Source organism: Giraffa tippelskirchi, chromosome 7, assembly GCF_054371585.1.
Source record: "Giraffa tippelskirchi isolate mGirTip1 chromosome 7, T2T-mGirTip1v1.2.pri, whole genome shotgun sequence".
Classification (NCBI taxonomy): Eukaryota; Metazoa; Chordata; class Mammalia; order Artiodactyla; family Giraffidae; genus Giraffa; species Giraffa tippelskirchi.
In genome coordinates this window covers 117,987,292-118,006,022 of record NC_137281.1, presented here as the reverse complement: position 1 = coordinate 118,006,022, position 18,731 = coordinate 117,987,292, and the positions used below count along the sequence as shown (strand labels likewise).

The window sequence follows — 18,731 nt, the reverse complement described above, 5'->3', positions numbered from 1 at the left end:
CTGCCACCCAATGGACTGTAGCCCGCCAGACTCCTCTGTCCTGTGTTTCCCAGGCAAGAATACTGGAGTGGGTAGCCATCTCCTTCTTCAAGGGATCTTCCCGACCCAAGTATCGAAGCCATATCTCCTGCATTGACAGGTGAATTCTTTACCACTGAGCTGCCTGGAAAGTTCACAGAAATCCTAGATTTCCTTCTAGGTGAAATATTGAAAGAAAGAGAAATAGATTACAAAATAGCAACTGTGGTGAGTCAGTCACTGCATTCAATTGAGAAAAGCCTAGAGGCCCTTTGCTCTAAGTTTTGGCTGAAGCAGTTTTTAGTCCTGACTCAGTTACTGATTAGAGACCTGGGGCAGATATGTAGAGACCTTGGGAATGAGATGCTGCTGCAATTCCTAGCTTTCTGTCCGCCAGCAAAAGGGAGAGGGGCCTCCCCCTCCTCCAGCCCCGCAGGGGACTGAGCCCAAGAACCCAGGCCCCTTCCACAGAGGCTCCTTCAGTTCTGAGCCTAAGCCCTGGGGCCCAGTTCAGCCCAGTGCAGCAGTCTGAGCTCCTGGGGCAGTTTTCACAGAAATGTTCTACCTAATTAGGCAAAATATTTTACAAACTAAAATATCTGTGGGTATCTTGCTATATCAAACATGTTGAAGAGACAATAATTTTCTGTATTTACAATTTTAACACCTGACTTTCTCCTGGGGCAAATCAACTCATCCTGATCTATGTTGTAATTTCTAGCTTTTAGATAGAATTAGCTAACCATCTAACTGCTTCTGGCAAAGTAACCACACTTCTCTATGTGAACTTTTCTTGGTATCTTGAGCAAAGCACCATTTAAGTTTACATATAATTCTGAACTTGGAGGTACAGTGTCTTTCCAATAGAGTGCTATAGTTTATTATAGCTAAGATTTTAATATATTGAACATATTTGATGAAGACAATGGATCTTGACTTTGAACTCATTCTGTAAATATATTAATACTTGGCATCAGTCTCTGTGCTGGGATTAGGATAGGCAGGGTGGTTGGGTAGAGTGAATGATCAGAATAATACAGTTTCTACCCCAAGGAGCGCACACTAAAACAGATTTCAACCCATGAATAATAACCTATAATACAAAGAGAACACCCTTTATTTCTTAAGCTTATTGGGTTTTAAAAGAAGAGTACAATGACCATACTATAAAGGAGACAGGTCTCAGGGATTATAGAGGCCTAAAGAGAAATTCTGAGGCATATGTGAGCCTTATCCCAAAATCTAGTAGATGAAGGGAAAATTAGAGGAGAATAAAGCAGCATATTTATTAAACAAATGGAGAAGAAATACATTTTTATGTCAAGTAATGAAAAGCACATAATAATTGAAAACATTTACAAATGAAACTACTAACCATAATTTGTTAAAATTTTCACTTACATATATAAAATTTTCAAACAATCAAAGAAGAATACAGACTAAACATTGGGAAAATATTGTAGCAACTATGAGCAACAAAGTTTTTAGTATTTATTAAGGTGTTCATATAAATAAAAAGCCATAAAGAACTCGAATGACAAATGGACAACAGATTTAGGTGAATATTTCAGAAATGAGGAATATAATTAAAAAATAATATTTGAAAACCATGTTAAATTTCGCTAACGAGCAAAGTAATACAAATCGAACAAGGTTGAATCATAACGTTCTTATTACATCAGCAAAAATTTTAAAATAATATAAATCAGTGTCCAAACTACCGTACAATTGCATTCAGCTCACACTCGAGCAAAGTAATGCTCAAAATTCTCCAAGGTGGGCTTCAACAGTAGATGAACTGAGAACTTCCACATGTTTAAGCTGGATTTAGAAAAGGCAGAGGAACCAGAGATCAAATTGCCAACATCTGTTGCATCATACAAAAAGCAAGGGAATTCCAGAAAAACTACTTCTGCTTCATTATCTACACTAAAACCTCTGACTGTGTGGATCACAGCAAACTGTGGAAAATTCTTCAAGAGATGGGAATACCAGACCACCTGACCACCTGCTTCCTGAGAAACCTGTATGCAGATCAAGAAGCAACAGTTAGAAATGGACATGAAATAACAGGCTGGTTCCAAATTGAGAAATGAGTACATCAAGGCTATATATTGTTACCTTGCTTATTTAACTTAGATGTAGAGTATATCATGCAAAATTCTGGGCTGGATGAAGCATAAGCTGGAATCAAGATTGCCGAGAGAAATATCAATAACCTCAGATACACAGATGACACCACCCTTATGGCAGAAAGCGAAGAGGAACTAAGGAGCCTCTTGATGAAAGTGAAAGAGGAGAGTGAAAAAGCTGGCTTAAAACTCAACTTTCAAAAAACTAAGATCATGGCATCTGGTCCCATCACTTCATGGCAAATAGATGGGGAAACAATGGAAACAGTGACAGACTTTATTTTCTTTGGCTCCAAAATCACTTCAGATGGTGACTGCAGCTGTGAAATGAAGAGACACTTGCTCCTTGGAAGAAAAACTATGACCAACCTAGACAGCATATTAAAAACCAGAGACTTTCCTTTGCTGACAAAGGCCCATCTAGTTGAAGTTAAGGTTTTTCTAGCAGTCATGTATGGATGTGAGAGTTGGACCATAAAGAAAACTGAACTCTAAAGTACCGATGCTTTTGAACTGTGATGTTGGAGAAGACTCTTGAGAGTCCTTGGACTTCAAGGAGATCCAACCAGTCCATCCAAAAGGAAATCAGTCCTGAATATTCATTGGAAGGACTGATGCTGAAGCTGAAGCTCCAATACTTTGGCCACCTGGTTCAAAGAACTGACTCATTGGAAAAGACCCTGATACTAGGAAGGATTGAAGGCAGGAGGAGATGGGGACAACAGAGGATGAGATGGTTGGATGGCATCACTGACTCAATGAACATGAGTTTGAGCAAGCTCTGGGAGTTGGTGATGGACAGGAAAGCCTGGCATGCTGCAGTCCATAGGGTCGCAAAGAGTCAGACACGACTGAGTGGCTGAACTGAAATCAATAGTTTCACACTGTAGCATATAAACTATTTCTTGAATGAGTATATAAATAAAGAGATGAACTGATGAATATTAGAGGAAATGCAAGATGCAAACTCTTTTTTACTATGTTTGAAATCTACACATACAAATAAAAGCATATCTCTGAAAAATACTGATGGAACAATATCCATGGCTCTTCATCTCAATTTCATTATCTGTAACATTAAGAAAAAAGAATGCATTAATTTCAGTATTTCTTCCTTTTGTTTAAATTATCTTTCCAAGTTTACTTTTGCCCCCAAATTTCTGTATTGCTTATACTTTTAAAATAAAAACCTATAAAATAAGGGCTTCAGAATAAACAACTTATCAATTAGATGTAAGAAAGAGACAGTAGAGCGGGGTAGTCTGAGGTCAGGACTAGTTACAGTTCAGGGAACAGTAGATGAGCTGGCAGCCCAGGACAGAGACCTCCAGAATAGCTTAAGTCATTGTCTATTCCTGGGGTTGGAGGGTGGACTAGGGAAGCCCGCCTTAAGAATACAACCTAAATCACAGCCTGATGGCTAGAAGTTCAGGTCAGTTGAAGGTGGGGCAAAATAATATGTCTGAAAAGGACAACTTGAACAATGAGAATCCAGTTATGACACTCTGTACATATTCTGTTCTTGAATCTAAAGAGTCAGCTGACCTGAAATGGAAAGGTAATGAAAATGGAAAAATTAAAAAAAAAAAAAATGAAAAGGAGGGTAAGTAGCAGGGAGGAGGCGTTTCAGGGAATGAGAGGATGGTCATGCCCCAGGTCTCCAGAGGGTTGCTGGGATGAGCCACCAAGTGAGGGTCCTTGGCTTTGCACAGAAAAGAATTTAAGAGCCAGCCATCATAAAGTGCATGCTTCCTAGGGGCATAGTTGGTAAAGAACCCCCCTGCCAATGCAAGAGATGCAAGATACATGGGTTCGATCCCTGGGTTGGGAAGATCCCCTGGAATGGGAAATGGCAACCTACTCCAGTATTCTTGCCTGGAAAATACCATGGACAGAGGAGCCTGGTGGGCTGCAGTCCACGGAGTCTCAAAGAGGAGGACACGACTGAACATGCACGCATGCATAGTGAAGTGAAAGAAGGTTTCTTAAGGGAGGTACAAATTCCATAGGCAGAAAGTAGTCCATACTCAGAAGGTGAGAGAGGTCTGAAATGGGGTAGTTTCTATGGGCTGGGTAATTTCACAGGCTAGTGAGTGGGAGGATTATCCAACTGTTTTGGCAAAGGGTGGATATTTTCAGATATTGGGCCATCACCCATTTTTTGGCATTTTATGTTTAGCCTTGAAACTGTCATGGCACCTGTGGGTATGTCATTTAGCTAATGTATTACAATGAGTGTAAAGTGAGGCTCAAGGTCTACTGGAAGTCAAGTCTTCTGCTATCTTGGGCCTAATTGGTTCTAACTAGTTTGTCATATCCTCAATGGCTATGTCATTCTTTTAAAGGTTGTGGCCTATCTCAGAAGGAATCAGAGAGAATGGAAACTGTCAGGACTTACAGAGTAAACTGAGGCCTATCAATAGTCAGAGAGTTGGGAGGTAGAGCTGCCTGTGTGGTAAAGTGTTCAGAAACTCTACATGGTGTTGTGAAAAGCGTGCTTCTATTTCAGAATTACTGGAGTTGCCTTCTGAAAATGCAGACTGCTCAGCTTAATTTAGAAGTGTTGAATCCTTGGCCCCCAGGGTAGGCATTTTATGCATCTTCTCAAAATGATTCTCATGCACTTTAACAAACATCAGCATTCTTAAGAATCAGCAGAAAGTTTATAAAGAAATGATGTATTCCTGGATTCCAGGACTGGAGATTCTGACTCACTGCAGCTGGGGTGTTGTCTAGGTGTCTGCATTTTTAACAGGCACCTTCAGACTTGGAAGCAGTTGGTTTACAGATTGCACTTAGGGAAATCATGTTAAAGGTTCTTTGAATAAGGTTAAAAATTAGTGGGGAAACAAAGTCATGATTAGATATTAAGTGGAGCATCACGATGACGTCCTAATTCCTTATTTATTTGTTTACTTATTTACTTATATAGTACTCTAGTTCTGGTGAATCTGTTTAACGTTTAAATAAATATGAGAATTTTGTAAGAGAATCTTGTCCTCTCTTATCTCCACACCATCATTACTGGTTATCCTGTAGGTTGTAAACATGCAAAGAAGTGACTTATGAACTTACTTCTTGAGTAAAAAGTGGTCTCATCCAATTGTACCTCCTGGAATTCTTTAACAGGTGTCTGCAGTTAACATCTGAGTGAGAAGCAGCTGGCCCAGCAGAGTCAAACACCCTCCTTCCTGCTGCCTCTGCCTTCAAGTTAGAAATCAGAACAAAGGGAGAAGGCACTCGACTACCAGATATTTCAATAAGAAATTACAATGAAGAAAGAAAAGAAAAATGGAAGTTGAGTTCTCTTACAGTCCCCAGGATGGAACTTGTAAGTGTATCAGTTCTTAGATAGCAAGTGGTCATTAATTGCCCTTTGTCTGAATGCAGGCTTAAAGTTGGTGAAGATTTTTATATTTAAGGAAATGTAACTCAGTGGTAATTCAGACTGTGGACAGAAATATCACACACAGGATAGGAAGGGCCTCTTCTCCGTCTCCTGCTCTTTTCCTCACCCTACTCCTCACCTCATGTACTAAAGCTTTTCTCCAGCAAATAGGTAAATAGGACGGGCAATATATACAAAGGGAACCAGCTTTTTAGGCTTAGGAAATAAAGGATTTGGGGCTATGTGAAATTCTTGGCTACTTTCACTAACTTTGTTTGTGAAATTGTATTTTTTAATCATTTGTTTTGGCTGCTTTCATTGATTTGGAAAGTTTTTGTCTTTTTCTTTTTTTTAATTTGGCTGCTATTTCCTTTTTTGCCTTCTAAAGTTTTACTCACTTAAAACACAGTCACCTGTCTTAACTGAGAAAAGAGGAAGAGTGAAAGGATTTTTATTCAGTATTGTCTAGTTTAGCACATTTTAAGAAGAGTGAAATATTCCTTGGGCTGGGTGTGGTGCTAGCAGCAGAATCAGAAGAAAAGAACCTAGTTGGAAAGTGAGACTCTTGGGGGGAAAGTGTGAATATGATTACAATAAATTCTACTTGCTTGCAGCAAAGGTTTTTAAAATTGTTTTTTAATGAGGATGAATGATTATTCCTTTTCAACCCTGGCTTATTGGGGTATTTTGCTTGCTTATGAAAGCCACTCAGTTGTAGGCGCAGCAGGGACTCAAATCAGTGGTGTATTGAGGCTCTGCTCCTGTTATTCTCACCAATGAAGCTGCAGCTCAAGGGAGATGAGCAGGTTTTTGGCCTCAGGCCCAGTTGCCTTCCTCCTGTTGTCAACAACTTTTTATCTCCTAAGATTCTTTTTATTTTCTCACCCTCTTGTCACAAGTCACACTTACTAGCGGCTTGTTAACAGTCTTTGTGGTTGAGACAGAGGTAAAAATAGTACCTCAACCTTCAACATTTAGAGGGTGTAAATGATTCTCCCTTCCCCTCAGAGGAGCACCAGTCTGTGACATTGATATCTGTGTCCCTGGCTGGAGAGTCTCGTTTATGTCTGTTCCCTGTTATGATAGCCAGTCAGTGCTGAGCACAGGGACTGTCCCAGCCCTTGTAGCTGAGGTTCACACTATCTGAGGTTATTGGAGACTGAACACTCCTATTGCCTGGTGACTACTGAGCCTGCAGGGACTGAAAAACTGGCTTTCTCCCAAGACAAACACTAGTGATAAAAGAAGGGCCATGAAGCCAGATGCTTCTTCCTGCAAGTGCCTGTCATCCAGAGACCCTCCACCCTCCACTCCATGGAATCTGTCTGGTCATATAAGTCATGGGTTTCTGAATTTTGCGGGGGCATTGCATAGAGTACTTTTAGAAAGATGGGGACACGAGGGAATTTTCTACAGTCACAGCATATGTACTTTCTGGCTCCACAGGAGGGAGAAATAAACCGTGGATTTCTTTTTCTCTCCAGTCTTTGATTTCTAGCCTGTGTGGGAATATCAGAACTCTAGCATTTGTGTGAATTTTATACTATAGAGTTGAAGCAGGTATTTTTGAACTTGCCATTTTTTTCCTACAGTTTTGCAAATCTCATATTTTCATGGCAGCACAGTCTAATCGTTAACTGTGGGGGCTCTGGGTTCTGTTCTTGACTTGGACATGTAGTGGCTTTGTGACCTTGGGCATGTTATGTACCATTGTGATATCTCACTCGCTTCCATTAAAAAGTGGAGTTTAATAGTAACGCCTCATCTGTGGAGTTGTGCGAGTGAATGGAGTATCAGGGCTGTCTTGCTCAGAGACGAGTCTGGCACATCATAAACAAACATTAGCACTTGGTAAGCAGGTAAAAGGACCTGCTTGTTTTCCCAAGAGACTGCACATGCCTCAGTGAACCAGTTCTCTTAGGGTAGAGCTTTCCTGGTTGGGTAATGAATTAACTCCCTGATTGGAATTAGAGAGAGGTTCTCAGAGGATGGATCCTTGTAGCTCTTGGGTGCTGATTTCTAGGCAGAAGGCAATTGAAAACAATGCAAAATCATCCACATTCTAGGCCAGCACATGTCCATTTCTAATGCCATCATGTGATAGAACACATTATTGTTCTGTACTACATCGGACTTTACTTTCACCACCAGACACATCACAACTCGGGGTTGTTTCTGCTTTGGTTCAGCCTTTTCATTCCTTCTGAAGCTATTTCTCCACTCTCCTCCAAGCATATTGGCCACCTACCGACCTGGGGAGTTCAGAGTTCATCTTTCAGTGTTGAAGTGTTTTGCCATTCCCTTCTCCAGTGGACCACATTTTGTCAGAACTCTACACCATGACCTGTCTGTCTTGGGTGGCCCTACACAGCATGGCTCATAGTTTCACTGAGTTAGACAAAGCTTTGATACATGTGATCAGTTTGGTGAATGAGTCAAGAAGGCGAAGTAGAAGGATGTGCACTCATCTTCTCCTATGAGTGCTCAGGATTCTCCAGCAGAGGCGTGGGTCGACACTGCCCTGCCGTGGGGCCAGGGACACTGACTGTACCAGTCCTGGGAGGCATGGCATCCTGGCATAAGTCATTTTCAGGATGTCACCAAAGGAGAAATAACTGAGTATTTTGCATGTTCTAGGTACTCTGCTAGGCCCCAAGGATGTGATGATGAGCAAGATGACATAGTTCGCACCCTTTTAGAGCTTGAATCTAGTGAAAGAATCATTGCTAATCAAATAATTGCAGAAATAACTAGTAACTCACAACATTGTACAGCAGTTAAATGTGTTATGCCCTGAGGCTTAACTGTGGGGAGTGTCTTAAGGGAAGAGGCTCAGGGTAATCTGGGGCTTCCCTAATAGCTCAGTGGTAAAGAATCTGTGTGCAATGAGGGAGACCAGGGTTCAATCCCTGGGTTGGGAAAATTTTCTAAGGAAGTATTATTTAGTTTAGTTGTGAAGGATGGATACAAAGTAGATTAAGGGGCTGAGGTATTTTCTAATAGGGAGAAGAACATTTGAACTGGCCCTATGGCAGGAGGGGAAAGACTCCCTGAGGTCAGAAAGTCATGAAAGGGTTGCTAGAACACAGATAATGAGACATCTGTTTTCTGGGACAAGAGGCACATTGTTTTAGAATATTTACTCTGAATGTGAATGGGGGAATGGGGTTGATGCTTTTATTACCATTTATTCTGCAACTTCATATTGCTACTGTAAAAATTGGTTCTTATATTGGTCAAAGTTGCTTGGTGGTCTCTTTATGCATATTAGAAATAGTACTCCATTTATAGTCAAAAAGTAAAATGAATTGCCGTATTATTTATCTAACTCTCTTTAAGAGAGGAAATTTATATCCATAATTTTATATCATCATCGACTTGATGGACATGAGTTTGGGTGGACTCTGGGAATTGGTGATGGACAGGGAGGCCTGGCGTGCTGCGGTTCATGGGGTCACAAGGAGTCGGACATGACTGAGAGACTGAACTGAACTGAATTTTATGTCAATAAAAGACATTTCATTTTCAAGATGACTCTGAGCCAAGCAAAGCAAATATAAATATTCTGGTTAACAATAAAGTTGGCCAAGTCTCTGCAGAGACTATATATTTAGTATGAAAGGAAGTCAACTTGCTTAAACGTCTGTCATCTCAGAGCTCTCCAATCTAATAAGTTCTTCAGTGGGATATCAACTTTCTAAATGCCAGGACAAATTACAGCTATTTATGACTTAAGATTCTCTAGGCTATAAAGGACTCAAAACGCTTGCTCTCTCACTCTGACATGTAGTCAATGGGTGGATTTATAGTGCTTTGTGTCCATATAGATGGATATATATGATTAATGAGAATGTTATAGTTATAACCTCATATTTTCATGGCACTTAAAATTTTCTACAGCATTTCCATATTTCTTTTTGTGTTAAAAGTACAGTTTTAGAACCAGAATATATCTGTGATTTAAATAATTAGACTTTAATGGTTATTTAAAGGTGTTTTTAACAAAAAAAGCAATGAGCTTAGAAAACTGTGTTCAAATTCAAGCTCTCTAATGTGTTGTATTAGGTTAGTGACTTTAGGCAAGTCATATAAACTCGATAACATAGTTTCCTCATTTCTACATGGGGGTGCGTGTGTGCATGCTCAGTTACTTCGGTCATGTCCAACTCTTTGTGACCCTATGGACTGTAGCCTGCCAGGCTCCTCTGTCCATGGGATTCTCCAGGCAAGAATACTGGAGTGGGTTGCTGTGCCCTCTTCCAGGGGCTCTTCTCAGCCCAGGGATCAAACCATCATCTCATGTGTCTCCTGCATTGCAGGCAGATTCATTACCGCTGAGCCATGGAGGAAGCCCCTATACAGAGATAACTAGTACCAAATGTGTGAGGCTGGCTTGAGTAATAATATGGCACATACAAAAAGGGCGCATATGAAAAGTTTTCCCAGAAGATGTTTAATCTTTACAAATATTTTTTTTAAATGCCACACTTGTTCACACAAAAAGACTTGAAAACTTGAAAAAAGTTCCCACCCAGGTGTTACTGGCTCAAGTTGACAGGTGATGGGATGGAAGAGAATGAGGGCAAGCCACTTGTTTAAGACCACTTTCCAGTAAAAACAAGGTCTCCTGATTCTTGGTCTTTCGTATTTACCTCCGTTCCTGTCCTTCTCCTTTGGAATTTCTTTGCATGCCCATGTGCTCTTCTTCAGAGATTTATTCTTTTTCATACTAAGCAGAAAATAAATATCATCCATGAGTTTTATTAACAAGACCCTCTGACCTCAAACTACCACTCTCATGTCTTACAAAAGATATCTCTAATCATAAACTATCAGCTTACAATAATAGAGCATGCAATGTTGCAAGAGAAAAAAACTAAATTGGACATCAGGGAATTTAAGTTTTAGTCCTTCATTTTCAGGGATGAACTGTATGATTTTAAATAAAACACTTAACCATTCTATGCCTTATCAAAAAGATGATATTGGACTGGGATATAGCTAGAACTTTTATACCCTTAATATTTTGAAAATTTGTGCACAGATGTAATAATTAAAGTGCTTATTATTTACCAGAAGCCATTATCAATAGTGAAATGCATGAGGCACATCTATGTAGCTTTGATTCACTAGGCCATTCTATACATTGTTCAGGAGATTTTTCTCTTTTTATTAAAATATTTCAACTTTAGATTTGTTGGGACTTCCCATGGGAGTTGATTATTCATTTGTTTTTATACATTTGTGAATTACACGCCCATACTGGACTGGGTTGCCATGCCCTCCTCCAGAGGGTCTTCCCAACCCAGGGGTTGAACCTGCCTCTCTTATGTCTCCTGCATTGGCAGGTGGGTTCTTTACCACTGGCACCACCAAACACTGCTCTTTCTACTCGATCTTTACTGAACTACTATTAACCTATAACAACCAAATCAAACAACATCATTTTCTGTGATGCTTTCCAACTCATCCAAGTGGAAACAATCACACCAAAAGCACTTAATTACTACCCACCAAGTTGTTTATGTGTCTGTCTCCTATGCAAGACTGATGTATTCTCAGAATCTAATCTAGAGCCTGGCACAAAATAGATTCTCAATAATTATTTGCTGAACGGATAAAGAATGATTTAGTAAGGCTCCGTGTGTCTGTCACTGAATATGCTAAAACAGAACAATTTTCAGATTATCCAGGATTGTCTTCATTGCATGTTTGACCGTGTATGATGTTTATGGTGGAAACAGTAATGAAGAAGCTTGTGACAACCTGGGTAACCTTGATGACTTGCAGGACCCTGCCCCTGTGACTTTCAGTTGACACTCAAAAAGTAACTGTGCAATCCCATGCTTTGCATTTTCCTTCAGTGTTAGCTGTCACGACAGAGCTCATGTTGTTTAATTTGTTTTCTGGTAGAAAGTATCAAAATGTGGAACTACAGAGAGTAGGATTTTGTTGAAAGAGATGAGCCCACAGAAAGCCCAAGGTATATGAAGGGACAGCATGGTTTGTCCTTGGAACTATCACCTTGAGAATCTTCCCTTGGTTTATAAGTCCTCAACAGCTGCTTCTCAGGAACACTCCCTGCATGCTGACCAGATCTGTAAGAACTGTTGTGTTAGAGTTAATTTGCAACAGACTGGTAACCAATAGCACTTTTTCCACTAAGTAGATTACTATAGAAAAGGCAGAGGAACCAGAGATCAAATTGCCAACATCTGCTGGATCACTGACAAAGCAAGAGAGTTCCAGAAAAACATCTATTTCTGCTTTATTGACTATGCCAAAGCCTTTGACTATGTGGATCACATCAAACTGTGGAAAATTCTGAAAGAGATGGGAATATCAGACCACCTGACCAGCCTCTTAAGATACCTGTATGCACGTCAAGAAGCAACAGTTAGAACTGGACATGGAACAACAGACTGGTTCCAAATAGGAAAAGGAGTACGTCAAGGCTGTATATTGTCCCCCTGCTTATTTAACTTATATGCAGAGTACATCATGAGAAACATTGGGCTGGATGAAGCACAAGCTGGAATCAAGATTGCCGGGAGAAATATCAATAACCTCAGATATGCAGATGACATCACCCTTATGGCAGAAAGCAAAGAAGACCTAAAGAGCCTCTTGATGAAAGTAAAAAAGAAGAGTGAAAAAGTTGGCCTAAAGCTCAGCATTCATAAAACTAAGATCATGGCATCCAGTCCCATCACTTCATGGGAAATAGATGGGGAAACAGTGGAAAGAGTGTCAGACTTTATTTTTTTGGGCTCCAAAATCACTGCAGATAGTGATTGCAGCCATGAAATTAAAAGATGCTTACTCCTTGGAAGGAAGGTTATGACCAACCTAGATAGCATATTAAAAAGCAAAGGCATTGCTTTGCCAACAAAAGTCCGTCTAGTCAAGGCTATGGTGTTTCCAGTAGTCATATATGGATGTGAGAGTTGGACTGTGAAGAAAGCTGAGCACCAAAGAATGGATGCTTTTGAACTGTGGTGTTGGAGAAGACTCTTGAGAGTCCCTTGGACTGCAAGGAGATCCAACTGGTCCCTCCTAAAGGAGATCAGTCCTGGGTATTCATTGGAAGGACTGATGTTGAAGCTGAAACTCCAATACTTTGGCCATCTTATGAGAAGAGTTGACTCACTGGAAAATACCCTGATGCTTGGAAGGACTGGGGGCAGGAGGAGAAGGGGACGACAGAGGATGAGATGGCTGGATGGCATCACTGACTCCATGGACATGAGTTTGGGTAAACTCCGGGAGCTGGTGATGGACAGGGAGGCCTGGTGTGCTGTGGTTCATGAGGTCGCAAAGAGTTGGACACGACTGAGAGGCTGAACTGAACTGAACTGAGATTATTATAGAGAACTATAGTAAAGTATATTCAACAGAAGTAGCATGGCACAAGTCAGTGACAACAGACTACACTTTTTCTGATTCTGTCATTTACTGGGTGAACTTGCAGAAGCCATGTTGTTGTTTGGAGGCTCAGCTTGTCATTTATCAAACAGAATTAATGATTTCTTCCTTTTTGTTTCATGGAATTGTTGTGAGACTCAATTTAGAAGATAGATGTGTTTTAAAAATGTAGGATGCTATTTTTTACCTCTCCTGTTTATATTTTACCTTCATAAATGAAGAAAATGATGACAGACTGTACTATAATTTTAGCTTGTGGTTGAGACAATGTTTAGTTGGATTAATTTGTGTAATAACACTGGTCTGTGATCTTGTGCTTAGCTTAACCTAAACAATTATTTAATTTTCACTGTAAATTTAGAAGATGATTGCCATACATGCAGCATATTAAAAAGCAAAAGCTCTTCTTTCCTACTCTCAAAGAAAGCCTATGTTTAATTTGACTAAGTCATAGACTTTAGAATATTGAATCATCTGAATATGATAAAAATAAAAATATGACTTCTTTAGACACAAGTTAATAGACTCTTTGATTCTAAAGCAAATTATAAACTATGTTAAGGGTACATGGCTATATGTATTTGGGAGCCTGCTTATAACTAAGAATTCCAACGTGAGATGAGAATTGAGCTTTCAGTAGAAAACTCGGCTTTCACAGCTGTTCTAGGCCAAATATTGAACTAGAGTATTATTTCAGTCATTGGTTTTTATAAAGAGAAAGTAGCACTTAGTTTCATGGGGAATGCCCCCAAATAAGTAGAATTTGTTTGCATGATTCTTCTTCTTCAATGATTTTAAATGAGGGGATAAATGTCACCCAGTGATTTAACTATGTAGTAATGAACTTTTATAGCATTTACATTAGGTTTTTATTTCAGACAGCCTCTTGTAGCATAGAAAACTTCCAAAAATAGTAATTATATCTTTTTACCTTACAAAAGTTAAACCCAGTCTATAAAGAGGAGACAAAAACAAGACACTTTTGTTTGGGGCCTGTCAAGATTTCAAATCCCAGAGGGTTTGTGTTTGGCAATACAGCCTCTCCTTCCCAAGGGAAAAGCTTGTTTTCTTGGTGGCTATATGCATTTGCCACACATCTGAAATTGGAAGGACTTCTGAGGTGAGGAGAAAAACCTCATTTGAGAGCTTTGATATAAAGTCCTCCCCACCCAAAAAAAACAAATAAATAAAGTCCCTCAGCCAAGCAGGGCAGAGTGTTTTTGCATTCTAAATTCTGGCTTTTCTTAAACTCCCTGTAAAGGCAGACTAGCTCTTTTGTTTGGATTTTAAACATACAGCTTGCCTGGTAAAATTACAAGCTCGGAGAGTCTGGCTGCCTCATTTAATTTGTGGCGTCAGGGGAAACAATCCCCAGTGAAAACATAAACACCCGACTATTATTTACCAGTGACACTGGCTCTGAGCCTAATCTTCAGGTGTCTCCAAAAACTATTTTTTTCAAGAATGATCTTCCTTGCTTAGATCTGATGAAAAAATCTCCATGTCTGACCAGATGCTTTGTTTTTGTGAGTATTCCTGCCTGGGTCTGTCAAATATGACATGATTTCACAGATCAGACTTCCTTACCTGGAATCAAGGACTTGGTACCCTTGACTAGAACCCACAGACATGGGGGTCATCCCCATGGGAACACAAAGTACTTTAAAATGACACCTGCCTGGGAGCTTTGAAGACATATTTGTGAGAGCAAATGCATTTGACCAGGAATAATACTATTATTGTTGATTCAGATGAGATAGCTTCAGTTCAGTTCAGTCGCTCAGTCATGTCCAACTCTTTGCAACCCCATGAACCACAGCACACCAGCCCTCCCTATTTATCACCAACTCCTAGAGTTTACCCAAACCCATGTCCATTGAGCCGGAGATGCCATCCAGCCATCTCATCCTCTGTCGTCCCCTTCTCCTCCTGCACCCAATCCTTCCCAGCATCAGGGTCTTTTCAAATGAGTCAGCTCTTCACATCAGGTGACCAAAGTGTTGGAGTTTCAGCTTCAACATCAGTCCTTCCAATGAACACCCAGGACTGATCTCCTTTAGGATGGACTGGTTGGATCTCTTTGCAGTCCAAGGGACTCTCGAGGGTCTTCTCCAACACCACACTTCAAAAGTATCAATTCTTCGGCAGTCAGCTTTCTTTATAGTCCAACTCTCACATCCATACATGACTCCCGGAAAAACCATAGCTTTGGCTAGAAGGACCTTTGTTGACAAAGTAATGTCTCTGCTTTTTAATATGCTGTCTAGGTTGGTCATAACTTTTCTTCCAAGGAGCAAGTGTCTTTTAATTTCATGGGTATAGTCACTAACTGCAGTGATTTTGGAGCCCCCAAAAATGAAGTCTGTCACTGTTTCCCCATCTACTTGACATGAAATGATGGGACCAGATGCCATGATCTTAGTTTTCTGAATGTTGAGCTTTAAGCCCACTTTTTCACTTTCCTCTCTCACTTTCAAGAGACTTTTTAGTTCTTCTTCACTTTCTGCCATAAGGGTGGTGGCATCTGCATATCTGAGGTTATTGATATTTCTCCCAGCAATCTTGATTCCAGCTTGTGCTTCCTCCAGTCCAGCATTTCTCATGATGTACCTGCATATAAGTTAAATAAGCAGGGTGACAATATACAGCCTTGATGTACTCCCTTTCCTATTTGGAACCAGTCTGTTGTTCCATGTCCAGTTCTAACTGTTGCTTCCTGACCTGCATGCATGTTTCTCAAGAGGCAGGTCAGGTGGTCTGGTATTCCCATCTCTTTTAGAGATAGTTTAGTTGTCTTTTTTTTTTTTTTGATAGAAACATATGAATCTTACAGATGTTAAAGGAGAAGTATTTTTGGAAGGACGTGAAGGGGACCATTTCATTAATTTCCCAGAGTTTTACTAGTACGCACAGTACAGAATGATCATCTTGAAGGGAGGTTCTGGGATTGTGAAAAAAACAAAACAACAACAAAATAGCCAAAACCAAAAGCATAAGATTTGAAATCACAAGCCCATGATTGTTCCACATTACTCCTGGGACCTCAGTTTTGTCAGCAGTAGAGTGGGTGTATTTTTTTTTTTTTTGTATTTTATTTTGTGTATCAACATAAAAGGGCATAATGTATTTCAGAGTGTTTTATGAATGTCACAGAAGTAAGATATTACTATTATTATGATTACTACTAAGCCTATTGGGAGAGAAAGGAGAGCACAGAGAGAAAAATGTAAATATATGTTGTATCCTATGTCCCATACTAGATATTATGCTATCTGTTAAGACTATAAGGACATAGGATACAGTCCTTGACCTGAACAAGCATGCCTGGTAGGTGAAGTGGCCTTGTAAAAATATAGTTGCAAAGCAATGTGGTAGACAGAATAATAGAAATAGCTACTGGATCCTAGGATGAAACCAAAATGTAAGGAAGTAGTTTGATTTAAGTGAGTCTGGAAGGACTTTCAAAGGAAAAGGACACATAATCATTTGAAGCTTGAAGGATTAGTAAGAGTTTCCTTCTACCTCCCATGGGGAAGAGGGTATTCAGAGAGAAGAGTGTTGGAGGAATATAAGAGCAGGGCAGGTTTAGGATCTGCCACTAGTTTGCTATGCCTGGAGCTGTGCTTCTCTGTGGGGTAAACAGAGTGAGCTGAGGCCAGACAGGGAAAAAGGTGGCAGATTGTGGAGGGTCTTTTTCCCTCAGTGGTAAGTACTTCCCTCTAGATAAGGGCTTTAAGCAAGTAAGTGGCATCCATTTATTTAAGTGAATATTTCTGTTGCACTTTTGTGTGCTGGGCATTGTTCTAAGAGTTTATGTGTTAATTTATTTCATCTTTATAACTATCAAGTGAAGTAAAAACTGTTTTTATTCCCATTCAGCTTCTGAGGAGAGTGAGGCAAAAACAGGATAAGTAACATTCCCAAGATGACACAGCTCATAAGTGGTGGAACCACGGTTCAACTCAGGTTCTGAAGTCCACAGACTTAACCACTTCAATATGCTGTCACTCAGGATTAATTCCCAGTTTTAGAAAGATCACCCTGGTTTCTGGGCAGGGAATGGATTGGGGAGGAGGCAAAGCTACAGGCAAGGAGACCAGTAGGGATAGAGATATAAGGATGGAGACAAGAAATTTTGTTTCAGTGAGAAGGAATGGATGAGTTCAAAGGATGTGTTTGTGGTTCAACTGATAGTAATTGGTGTGGCTGACTGTGGAGTATAAGGGAGAGGGAGTTAAGGATTTCGTTTCGGGGCAAGTGATGATTCCATTAATAAGACAGAAAGAACTAGACTAAGACTAGGAGGAGAAAGAAAACTGATAGTGTGAATTTTGAAGCAAGTGTGGAAAATGCAGGTGGCCAGGTATAGAACACAAATGGCTATAGGGGCTGGCATTCAAAAGAAAGGTCTAAGTCTGAATTTTAGATTTGGGTGTCATCACTGAAGCTATGGGAGTATATGTGAATGCCCAGGGACATTTCTAATGGATCCCTACTGACTTGATCCAGCTTAGATGATTGAGTTTGGCTGTGGGCATAAAGTGACAAGAGCAAAGGTTTTGGAATAGAACACTAAGGAAAGCCAATTCTTGTGGTGTCTTCAAGAATAATGGAATGAGCAAAATCCTGTCGATGTTTTCTGCCAGTAGTTACTTGAAATTAGGCCTATATAACTCCTCAGTTAGAGCTTAACACTGCAGAAATAATAGTTTATAAAAAAGAAAAGATAAAGCATGTCTGCATGCTGAGTATTTTCTCACTGAGATAGAATATCTGACCATTCGAAAGGAAAGTTCTTGCAGACTCCCTTGGGAAGATACCTGATTATATCTGCTTTTAGTTTTGTTATGAGAAAGTGTCACTGTAGGCGCTTGCAGTTGGACTTTATAATATAGGGTGGTTTTCAGGGAATAGCTTTTTCGGGGCAGGCTGTGGTCCATTACTGGAGGCACTGCTGTTTTTATAGAGTACCCCAGAGGTTGAACTTTCTGTTTTCTCCATTGTATAAGTAATCTTAACATACAAAAGATCCTTTATGTCAGTGGATTTCAGAAAGAGGTCATGCCCTTTATGTTCTGTTTGGGAGGACTTCATGCTGAAATTCAGCCTAGATGAAAAGCACAAGGATTACTTTATGGCAGGAGTCATTAAAGAGAGGATCACACACTATTTTTTTTTTTAATTGGTGTATAGTTGCTTTACAATATTGTATTAGTTTCTGCTGTACAATGAAGTGAATCAGCTATGTGATAGTTGCTCAGTCGTGTCCAACTCTCTGAAACCCCACGGACTGTAACCCACCAGGCTCCTCTGTCCACGCCTTGAGTATCTTGGCACTCGAGTCCCAAGAGAGCAAAAGCAGATGCTACCAGTCATCTTAATGGCCAGGCTCTAAACTCATACATGTCCCTGCCATTGTGTTTTATAGGTCAGAGCAAATCACAAATTCTCCAGGCAAGACTACTCGAGTGAGTTGCCAATCCTTTTTCCAGGGGATCTTCCTGACCTGGGGATTGAACCTTTATCTCCTGCACTCCAGATGGATTCTTTACTATCTGAGCCACTAGAGAATCAGCTATATGTATACATAAATCCCTTCCCTCCTGGACTTCCCTCCCACCTGAGTTCCCCATCCCACCCCTCTAGGTCACCACAGAGCACTGAGCTGAGCTCCTTGTGCTATACAGCAGGTTCCCACTGGCTATCTGTTTTACATATGATAGTGTATAGATGTCAATCCCAGTCTCCCAGTTCATGCCCCCGCAATG

General features: G+C 40.2%; 1 protein-coding gene across 1 annotated transcript in view; it reads left to right on the top strand.

Moving 5' to 3' along the window:
* Positions 1 to 18,731, top strand: part of UNC13C (unc-13 homolog C) — a 1,717,543-nt gene that overhangs the window by 1,038,837 nt on the left and 659,975 nt on the right. Inside the window, exon 31 of the mRNA XM_081513848.1 lies at positions 5,280 to 5,481. The gene's annotated coding sequence lies outside the window, so the exon portion shown is untranslated. The remainder of the gene's footprint in view (positions 1 to 5,279; positions 5,482 to 18,731) is intronic.